Below are 8,695 nucleotides of genomic sequence, written 5' to 3' on the forward strand. Positions count from 1 at the left end.
TCACATTATATGCGATTTTGTTGTTGTGTGTTGCCCGTCTTTTTCACTGAGGTCGCTAGGGGGTGTTTTTTTAAATCTGCTTGTCGTAAACATATAGACCATTTTACAGCCCATGTGATGAAATAGCCTGCGCACGCATTTTGGCAACAGAAGTGGTGTTATTCCCCAGTGGTTCTAACATGTTAGCAACTCAGAAAGTTTATTAAAATGGTTTCCCAGCATCAAAATGTCTGGTTGTTGCGTTTGGTTGCACTAATATAACATACTAATAGCATACATGTATCTGGCAACTTTATTTTTGGCCATCTGCTAACGTCTTCTATCCACTCCACTATAGTACACGGATCTGGTAGCTGTGTTGAAAAAGTTGATGAAGTCAACTTTTTAAAATAACTTTCTCTGTCTGTGTTGCTTCACCACTGATTCTTGCCATACTTCCGTTGCCAAAAAGCGCGTGCATACGTTGCCACGTCATCATTGGGTACAAACAGTAAAAGGGTCTAATGTAAGTAATGTCCATTCCAGTAACTGGCGAGAGACGGATGACGTGAACTCCCCTGCTTCGTTCTCATTGGTAGTTGCTCCCGAATGTTGCTCATAATTTGCATAAAGTTAAACATTTCTCAACTTTGTTGCGCAACTCGACGCGCCCATCCGGCCGTCGGCGGTCGCTGTCGCTCGTGTCGCCGGATGCCGCCGAGCTTCCATTGAAATCAATGAGCTCGCGTCGCTCTGCTACTGCTAGTTGCTTTTTATATGAATGTACCTGGTCACCGTCGCTTGCGTCGCCGGACGTCGTTAAGCTTCCATTGAACTCTATGAAATTGCGTGGCTCTGCTACTGCTAGTCGCTACTAATGTGAATGAGGCTTAAAGACACATTATGCAGTTATTTTACCTTAATATAACAGCTTCAAAGTTATTTCGGTGGTAAACAAAGTAATAGTAGGGCGAATCATCCTCCTGTTGAAGCTCGGGGAGTACGCCGCTAGCAAAAACAGCAATGCAAGCTTGAGAGAACCGCCCCTGACAAATCTTGCGAGAATCACGACTTGCTTTACGGCAACGACGTCACACACGTTAGGCTTGTTCGACTTCGTGCGGCGCCGAAAGAACCGACCGCGGGATGACGTGAAAGTACCGTGAGAATGATCCGAGATGGCACTTTGAGGTCATCCGGCCGTCGGCTCCCGCAGCGCCGCACGAAGCCAACCAAGCCTATAACAACAACTGCACGCGCAAATTTGAGACGTGAGGCTAACCGATTTAAAAGTTAAGAAAGTGCGTTTGGAAGAGAGTAGAAAAAGGAAAAGAGAATCTGACCGCGTTAGGAACCGGACAAGAGTCCCACTCGGTCAGGTTGGCATGAGCTAAAAGACAGCACTGGATGGGATGCTGATCTGGGGCCTCATGTATTAAACTGTGCGTAGGATTCTTACTAAAAGTCTACGTACGCACAAAAGCCAAAAATGGCATACACCAAAAATTATTAAGACTTATAAAACAAAGCAATGTTCCCTTTATAAATCACAGATCACCTGCAAGTGTGCGTACATGAATCATCCTAATATCCCACCCTGCAAGCCCATTCTCCCATCAAGTTTGTTTTTTTATAAATCACAACCTTTGCATGGGAACTGGCGTACGCACGTTTCCAGCCCTGTTTTGTACGTACGCATGCTTTATACATGAGGCCCCAGGCGATCTTGTTGATGGACTAGTAAGTAAATCTCTTATTTGTAAACTTGTTTGCGGTCTATGTTGTATGTTGTTGCACTTACAGTTGTCAATCTCTCACATAATTATCAAGACATAAATAAGCCTAGAGGTTGTAAATAGTGTAAACATGCACAATTTGCAAACTATTATGATAAATATCAATAATCATGTATAGTGACATTATAATGGACAATGTTATGAAATAATGCAACGTACACAATTAACTTTGTCATGGCATTTTGTAATGTTTACAAGAACACAAAAGAAATGATACAGTACACATAGACTATAGACTGTTTACTTATGATTTAGCTACAATCATGTAAAAACGTTATAAGCCAGCAAATGCAGTACTCTTGGAATAAACTTCTTATTATCCTATTACCATCATCTGTAGTTTAGTAGACTATGCAGTAGCCTAATATTTGTATAAAATTGTGAAACATTACCTGGTCATTATCTTCGGAGGTGTACTAGAGTGGGAAATTACGACAGTTGCAAGTATTCTCCAGCGACTCTAGGGGTCCCTGTTTGACAAAAACGCAGAAAATGCATAGAGCGGCTTTAAGAAGTTTATCCCAAACGAAGATGTAAACCCAAAAGTGAATCCATTATTTTTACAATCCTTAAATATGTTTATCATGTACAATATAAGCTATGCTTATTAACTTTAAAATAATAAATAAGTTGGTTCTGGTACTGTAATTTAATTAGCCATGTGTTTTTCCATACATGCTGATTAATCGCAATATGCAGTTAATGCAGCGGTGATCTTGACTTCACACTCGTTGAATGCTCATCAGCTTTTAAATCACTTGACGGGCCTTAACCTCTTGAAAGAAGCAAAGCAGCTGGCAGATAACAAAAAGTAACGCCATGTTTGTGAAGTCCCTTTGATCTACATCTCTCCTTGCCAGTGCTCTTTCCCGCCAAGTCTTCAACAGAGATTTGCATTGAACATTAATATTCCAAGTGCATCTCTGAATCTCTGCACTCCTTGTAGGGTCAGAGAAATCAAAGCGGTGTAGATCAGACGAATATCAGAGCAGGACTCATGGATTAGTGCCCATGGGGTCCTGGCTCTAATTAAAAAGAAGTGAGAAAACGGCTCCCATCGGCTCCCGGTGGACACGGCACGGAATGATTAGCTGCAGGTGATCGATACAACCCATCAGCCCATCACAGGTGCGCACCTCCAGGGAGTCTAATTGAGCAGACAAGTCACATCTGGATTCTAAATAAAAACAAGAGTGCTTGGCAGAGAAGAAGGATAAATGATTGAATTTTTTTTCTGTTTTTTAGAGGAATGGAAAGGAAGAAATCTGAAGCTAGTGGAAACCAGAACAGAGAAGCCCTGACATGGGGCGTACAGACAGATCAGGTTGAGTGGTGCTGTAAATAGGCCTACACGCAGCCTGACTGCTCTGATCTTTCTGTTTTTAGTTGCTTCGTGAGCATTAGTGGAAATCTCATATAGAATCCATTAGAGCTGATTCATGTGGAAACATTATATACAAGCTCTTCAGTTATGTAGTTAGGCGGCTTAGTTTAACCCTCATGGGAATGTCTCAAGAATTTGTTCCAGTCATGTAATACAACACCAGTTTCAAACAATTCAAACATATCCTATAACCAAAACAAGATTTACTGGATCTTGTTGAGAACATTTGGCTTCTATAGAGAGCAAGAATCGTTGCTGAACGATACAATGCCCCTGAACACGTCTTTGTGGGTTATTAAACATATGGTGTTTATCTATGTGACAGAACAGCTACACACACACAGAAAAATGTAAGATTTGTAAAGGCTGAAATTATCTCTCATAGTACACGTTACATCTTCATGGCAGAGCAGAAGCAGGCTGTAGGTTACCGTGGTAACATAGAAGAGTTGAGATGCTCCCTCCTGTTGTTAACAGCATGGAGCTTCTGAGCAGACAACAATGAGGCAGGTAATTTTCCGCGGCTCCCTGGAGCGCCTATCATCTCTCTTTACTACCTCCTACACGCCTCCATACAAACGTGCGCTCCTGCACAAACACTGAAAGCTCACGCGGTGCACCTGCAGTCCCGTGCACAGCACCACGCTCATTAGCTATCAGGTATTTTACAGGGGAGATACGAGAGGAAAGAAAAAGATGTTAGCAAAAACATCAATCTATTCCAGCCATGCAGTGCTAAAAGTGTTTCCAGAGACATCAGGCTTAATTTTCCTCTAAATAATTGATTTGCTATCGTTCAGGTCCCACTGGAGACCCACGCTTTGCTCAGTAGAGCTGCAAACACTGAAAATTAGCCTTTCAGATTTGCCTAACCTCCATGTTCATGGACATCACACACGCACACAAATAACTGCACGGCCATACACAGCCGCTGTCTCTTCGCTTCAAAAATAACCTTCAACTAACCTTTAAACCACACTGAATAATTTAGATCTCATTTTCATATCAATGCAGGAGTCAAGCCAGGCAATTATCTTTTATCTGTACATTTCGCTGTCAGACCAAAGCATAATAAAGATTTCCCTAGTGAGACTGCAGAGAGAGAGAGAGAAAGAAAAAATAAGAGAAATAAAGCATAGTGTGCAACTTTGTTATCATAAGACATTAATGATTGATGAAAAATGCTTTAAAATCCTTTGTGAAACACATACACAGTACGTACACCTGCAGTTTTAAGAGGTGGGTCCAAGAGAGAGTGAATGGGCAACCTGAAAATGAAGATAAACGAGACCTTGTCAGATCACATATTTAATTAGGCAAGAGGTGGAAATGTGTGTGTATATTGTATACACACACACACACACACACACACACACACAATTATATATATGTATATACATACAAGAAAAGAGATTCACCCAGACGCATACACATAATCCAATGCAAAGCATGATTTAAAAAAAACTATTTAAAAGAATAATTAGATAGGATGGTATAGTCACCACAATGCTTTCTAGATCTTTCTTTGTCTGATATTTAGACCAATGATGATGGCATAGTTTATTAAATAAGTGTCTAAGTGCAGACTTAAAAACACACAGTTTTCTCCATTGAATGTAAGCTGCCAAGACTATAGTCATTCAGTAATTATCAGGGTTACATCACAGTTTGAGAACTTGGCATGCACAGTTACAGTGAAGCAATACAGTAGGAAACTAAGGAAGATACTTTTATTCCTACTGTAGAAAAAATATACTTTTGCAGCATATAAATATGAAGAATTTCCAACAAATGTCCCATTTCTTGGCCATGGTATTGCACATAGACTTGGTGGATAGGAATTAGTGTCTGTTTTGATATTCCTCCTGCTATGGGTATTTCAATCTTACAGTTTTTTGTACCGCAGTTCAGCAAGGATTATTTTGTAATTGAGTCACAATAAATAGGCTCTATGCACGCTTAACATCCGCATTTGACACAAGACCGATCTTCAGTTTCCACATTTAAAGCGGAGGAAAACAGAGCTTTATGGCAGAGTACCTATAGTTTACTTGTTGTTTGCTGGAGTTGCCCAAAGTTACAATCGATGTGTGAAGAATTGTCCAGATGTACAGTACAAAATCTTGAGAAAGTTTTTTTTAGGTTTTATGTGTCGTCTTAGTGTGTAATTATTGAGGTGTATGCAACTACCCTGAACTAGTGGGGCTTACATTGAATATACTGTCTTTTCACGAAATGCTTGCCATTTAAAGTGTTCGTAATAATGTCTTAAAGTGTCAGGGCCACAAATGAGATCTCAGTGAGAGCTCATTACTACTATGAGAAAAGCAGAGACGCCATACCAACTAAGAGTGGGCTGGGAGCTTAAATGTGATGTTCAGAGTTCTGTTTTGAAGTTTTACTGTTCTATTTTGGGTAAATTTGATATTCACAAATGTCGATGGTCAATTAAAAGATACAAAACAATTTTGTTCTCCAATGTTTCAAGACATGGGTGTAAAGCACACCAATGTAAAGGGATTTTTTTAAAGCCCTGAACCACTACATTTTAGAAAACTATTATTTATTTTCCTTTTATTTGTTTGTTTAATCCTGGTGTTGTTTGTTTATGTTAATACCCCTGTGTAGTCTTTTGCATTTGTTATTAAAGAAGCATAAAAAATATCCAAGTTTCTACTGTTTTAACATTACCACTGTTCAGCTCGTATAACTACAGATGTTATGGATGATTATAAATGAAGAATAAAAATGCAGGTCTATCAACGGTCAATGATGTGACGTTAATTATTTTGTGTCCATGTGGTTCAATTAAATGTAAAAGGGTTAAAATTTCAAAATAAATTTGCAGATTACTTACATGCATTAAGCTTTTTTGAGGACCAAATCTAAAATTTGGTTTTATTTCATTTTGAAAGAATATTTAGGGGATAATTGCAAAAATGTCAATGTGGAACCGGTCTGTGTCAATTTGTGTAACTAGTATTTTTTAAATGAAAAATATAAATATATATTTATAAAAAATGTGGAATAAAATATAATCATCTAGTTTAGTTTAATATGTTTTTTTACATACTTTTTTACATAATTTTTCAAAGATTATTTAGAAAACAGAGCTGTTTTCAGCATATGTCAAGACAAATATTACAAAAACGCATTCAAATGTACATTTAGAAATAAAGAATAAAATTATATTTAAAAATTATTATTATAATTTTTTTTGATGATGATGATTACACTTACATGCCATCAAGATTAATAAAATATTAATATTAATATTTCTCATATTTTGGCACAATTTGCAGTTACACCGTTTGACATTTTCAGGTCCATTCAGTCTTAACTTTCATAAAATGGTGCAAATGTAATTTTTATTGCATAAAATTAACATAAATACACTATGTTTATTGAAATAAACCTGATGCATGTTTTTAAAACAAGTTTTTTAACGGATTTTTGAATTTCTCATCTTGCCAAACCGTTTTTGTCACTGACCCAAATATTACTGTGGTAATGCAGATACAGTGTAGTAAGTCTGAAAGTTGACATGCTTTCTAAGCAGTGGTGGCCAGAAGTACTATCCTCCTTTCTTTAAAAAGATACTTTCATACATATAAATGTCATTATGGCATGAAGGGTTAAGTATAATTTATATCTATATTCAGTAACAAAACATCATAAATAAAATCAGTTTTGGATGTTTTGATAACTAATGTTCCTGAATATCACAGCACTCTACATTGGCAGAAGTAGTGAAGCATCCTGAGACTTCATCAGAAATACGTCCGTGCGTATGGACCATTTCAGGTTTTGAAACCTAACCGCAAAACCCCAAGTAGCCATTGTTTCGTATTTCTCATGCAAAGAGTTTACCAGATCATAACAAAGGACATTTTATACAGAACTCCTATAGGAGCATTAACAAAAACAACATGTTTACATGCAAGGTGAAAAGTAGTCACGTAAAATAAACTGATTACTTTTGAATCAGTTAGACAGTCTGGAATGTGGACGGTCTCTGACGTTTATAGCTGCTGAGCAGAAGTGTTCAGAACAGTAATAGCGATTCATTTTCACATCCAGCTCTCCCCTCCAGCTGAGCTCTTCCAGGCATGATTGGATGCTATGTTCAGGTTAGAGAGAGAGAGAGAGAGAGAGAGAGAGAGAGAGAGAAAGAGAGGGAGAGAGACACAAAAGAAGAGTGTGTAATAACAGTGTGACGCACTACAATCAGGTTCCAAAATGAACTTTCTGAAATGCCTGTCAATGGTGGGTGAATTGAAAAAATGTACTGAGAAAATGAGAAAATGTTTCCATTAACATATGCAAGCTATTTTGTTGTTTCAACAGGATTGGATTTTTTTTCCTTGTTTATGTGCAGAAAAGAGTGCAGGTCATTGGTGTCAGTGGCAGCCATTAGCCATTCCTGAATTGCCACCTGTCATAAAAATGCCAAGGATCATTGTGTTTTTCCCCATTGCACGTTTAAGTGTCATTTTAGAGGCTTTATGGCAGGAATAACAAGACATTGCATCTTGCTATTATCATGATGACTGACAACAGCAATATCTTTGCACTACAACCTCTGGTTTTGCATCATTCTTTATAAGTAGACCTATGTAATTAATTACATTATTATTGCCATTCTTATTTTGAGGTCATTGACTACATTCATAATTGTCAAAAAAATGGCCAAAATATACAGAAAATATAAATATACAATATATATAAAAATATACAATATAAAACATATACATATGCACTTTATGGTACCAATGTGTACTTCTGAGGTACTAATATGAACTCTTTAGGTGCAGATGTGTACTTTATGAAAAAGTACCGCCCCAGTGACAGCTAGGGACCATTTTTTGACCATTTTTATACATAATTTTTTTTATTTAAAAAATGTTGCAATAATTGAAGTTAGTGGAAAATCGTGCAGACTAACTGAAACATATAAAGAAATGATCATCAGTATCCACCAGTTTTTACTTCCATGTGGTGCTTCACAAAATAATGAGACTTAATTTCTGGCAATATCTGGCTGATCAAATTTTTTGACATGATGATTTCTATCCTGCGGTGGATTATATTAAATTCACAATAATTTCGCATGGAGTTTGAGTTATTGGAAACATTGTCTTTTATGAAATGGAATTCCTAAAAACCAGATGGTCTCCGGTTTGGCTGGAGTACAGCGCTACTCCACTGAGGTTTTGCTTTTTTTGCTCCACGATGCAGTAATCTCAATGAGAAAGAGAGTGATGGTATAGCAGTTTCGAACCCTTGAATGTGTTGCACATTCACAGCAGTAAAAGCCTTGTTAATTACAGAAATGCACATGCATACATGCACAGGGGAAAACGCGCACACACACACTGTTCCTGGAAAACATAGAGAAGTATAAATATCATTATGGGGCATTGTGGGTAATTAATTCTCATGAATAATTTGAATATGGTTCCATATAACAGAAAAGAAACAAAAAGGCTTGCTGTAATGTATGACTTCAGCTCCCTACTGAGAGATACTAACCTCA

General features: G+C 37.6%; 1 long non-coding RNA gene across 1 annotated transcript; it reads right to left on the minus strand.

Moving 5' to 3' along the window:
• Positions 1 to 2,082: 2,082 nt before the first annotated feature.
• LOC141353255 (uncharacterized) lies at positions 2,083 to 7,774 on the minus strand. The gene is made up of 3 exons (XR_012360270.1): positions 7,137 to 7,774; positions 4,382 to 4,427; positions 2,083 to 4,251 (listed from the first exon to the last, which is right to left on the minus strand). It is a non-coding gene; the product is annotated as an uncharacterized lncRNA (long non-coding RNA).
• Positions 7,775 to 8,695: the final 921 nt, after the last annotated feature.

The sequence above is a fragment of the Misgurnus anguillicaudatus genome, chromosome 21 (assembly GCF_027580225.2).
Source record: "Misgurnus anguillicaudatus chromosome 21, ASM2758022v2, whole genome shotgun sequence".
In the NCBI taxonomy this organism is placed as follows: Eukaryota; Metazoa; Chordata; class Actinopteri; order Cypriniformes; family Cobitidae; genus Misgurnus; species Misgurnus anguillicaudatus.